This window comes from Aotus nancymaae, unplaced genomic scaffold (genome assembly GCF_030222135.1).
Source record: "Aotus nancymaae isolate 86718 unplaced genomic scaffold, 86718_ANA_hifiasm-v0.15.2.pri h1tg000007l, whole genome shotgun sequence".
Classification (NCBI taxonomy): domain Eukaryota; kingdom Metazoa; phylum Chordata; class Mammalia; order Primates; family Aotidae; genus Aotus; species Aotus nancymaae.
In genome coordinates, this window is record NW_026988418.1 from 55,970,265 (window position 1) to 55,972,714 (window position 2,450).

At 40.1% G+C, this 2,450-nt stretch overlaps 1 pseudogene; it reads left to right on the forward strand.

The window, feature by feature from the left end:
* The first annotated feature begins 1,255 nt into the window (after positions 1-1,255).
* On the forward strand, positions 1,256-2,095 carry LOC105721681 (large ribosomal subunit protein eL6-like; annotated as a pseudogene).
* Positions 2,096-2,450: the final 355 nt, after the last annotated feature.

Here is a 2,450-nt window from a genome sequence, read left to right on the forward strand (position 1 = left end):
AGATGCTGATTACGAAAGGAAGCCAAAGTGTCTCCAGAGAGGCCTCTCTTTAATAGCTTCCCATGTGTTGACTATAAGAGAGTGTGGCCAACATAATCCTCTTTACACGCAAGTGTATTTGACTTGAAGAGGAGAGGTCATCCTGAGCAATTCTGACGCTTGCTTGCTTGCTGGGCTCCTGCATGGGTCCCAACGTTTTTGCTGGCCTAACTTCTCCCCTGACTCAGAGGCTGTGGGTTTCTTCTCCTCGAATCCTCTCTCTCCCTGTGATGTGTGTGAAAGACGAAGGAATGTCAAAGTTCGGTACGAGTATTGCCTGTTGAACTACTTAAAATCAGCTCTAAAAAACCAAATTGATTCTAACCAACAGTGTGCAAGAGTTTCACTTTTGCCACACTGATGATGGGAATCAATTTGGTCCAGCCATTATGGAAAACAGCATGGAGGTTCCTCAAACAATTAAAAGTTGAATTAAATCACATGCCATATGGTTCAGCAATCCCACTTCTGGGTATTTATCTGAAATAATTGAAATTAGGATCCTGAAGATATATTAGCACTCTCCTGTTCATTAAGATACTATTCACAATAGCCAAGATGTGGAAATAAATTTTATACCCATCAAAATATGAATGGATAAAGAAAATGTGATATATATGTAGAATAGAATACTATTCAGCCTTTAAAAAGAAATAAATTCTGCAATATGCAACAACATATCAACCTTGAGGATATTTTGCTAAGTGAAATAAGCCAGTCATAGAAAGAAAAATACTGCATGATTCTACTTACATGAGGTGTCTAAAATAGCCAAATGTATAGAGGCAAAGCGTAGAATGGTGGTAGCCAGGAGCTGGGAGAAGGGAGAAATGGGGAGTTACGAATGAACAGGCATAAAGTTTCAGTTAAGCGGGGTGATAAGCTCTAGATATCTGTATTACAATATTGTATATACAGTCGGCAATAAGGTGCTGTACACTTAAAGGTTTCCTGAGGGTAGATCTCATGTTGTGTTCTTAACAAATAAAATAAAATTGCCCCCATCCCCACTTCCACCCCCTGCCAAAAAACCCCAAATTGGTATCTTCAGAGGATGCTAGGGAACCAACTGGTTTTTGGAAAATTGGTAAATAAAAGTTTTAAAATTTTAAGGTTTCCTTTTGTTTTTACTATGCAAAGTGTGCCACTGAAAAAACAAAAACCACATGAGTACTTAAATTTCAACAAATTTAAGTTCTCTTTCGCATCTTGCAATATGGCAGGTGAAAAGGTTGAGAAGCCGGAAGGCAAGAAGGCTAATGCTGGTGGCAAAGTGGAAAGGGGTAACCTCAAGGTCAAAAAGCCCAAGAAGGGGAAGCCCCATTGCAGCCAAAATCCTGCCCTTGTCAGAGGATTTGGTACATATTCCTGATCTGCTATGTATTCCAGAAAGGCCACGTACAAGAGGAAGTACTCAGCTGCTAAATCCAAGGTCAAAAAGAAAAAGAAGGTTCTTGCAACTGCTACAAAACCAGTTAGTTGTGACAAGAATGGTGGTATCTGGGTGGTTTAACTTCACAAAATGCCTGGATATTATCCTATTGAAGATGTGCCTCCAAAGCTGTTGAGCCACGGGCAAAATACCATTCAGTCAGCACGTGAGGAAACTGAGCCAGTATCACTCCCAGGACCATTCAGGTCACCCTCACTGGATGCCACAGGGGCAAGAAGGTAGTTTTCCTGAAACAGCTGGCCAGTGGCTTGACTTGCTACTTGTGACTGGACTTCTAGTCCTCAATCAAGTTACCCTAAAGAACACACCAGAAATTTGTCATTGCACTTCATCCAAAATTGATATCAGCAATATAAAAATTCCCAAACATCTTACTGATGCTTACCACACAGAGAAGCAGCTGCGGAAGCCCAGACATAGGAAGGTGAGATAGTCAACACAGAAAAAGAGAAATACAAGATTACAGAGCAGCGCAAGATTGATCGGAAAGCTGTGGACTCACAAATTTTACCAACAATCAAAGATAGTCCTCAACTCCAGGGCTACCTGTGATTTATGTTTGCCCTGACAAATGGAATTTATCCTCGCAAATCGGTGTTCTAAATTTCTTAAAAGCCTAATTAAATAGCTGATAAAAAAATTTAAAAAATTCATGAGTGATGAATTGAATTGAAAGATCACAGATGGGATTGAATTATCAGTGGAATCCTAATGCATTAAGAGATATATCATATGAAACCTCAATGACGACTGACGTGACAAAAAGAGAAACATTGAGACATACATACCCTCTAGGGAAGAGCATCTAATCATGGTGTCCTAACGCTTTAAAACAAGACGAAAGAAGGAGGAGGAGGAGGACCTCGATTGGGCACTTAGATACAATCAGAAACACAGAGACTAAAGGAACAGAGTAAATTTTACTGCGGGGAAGCAATCAGCTAAATCCAGGCTATAG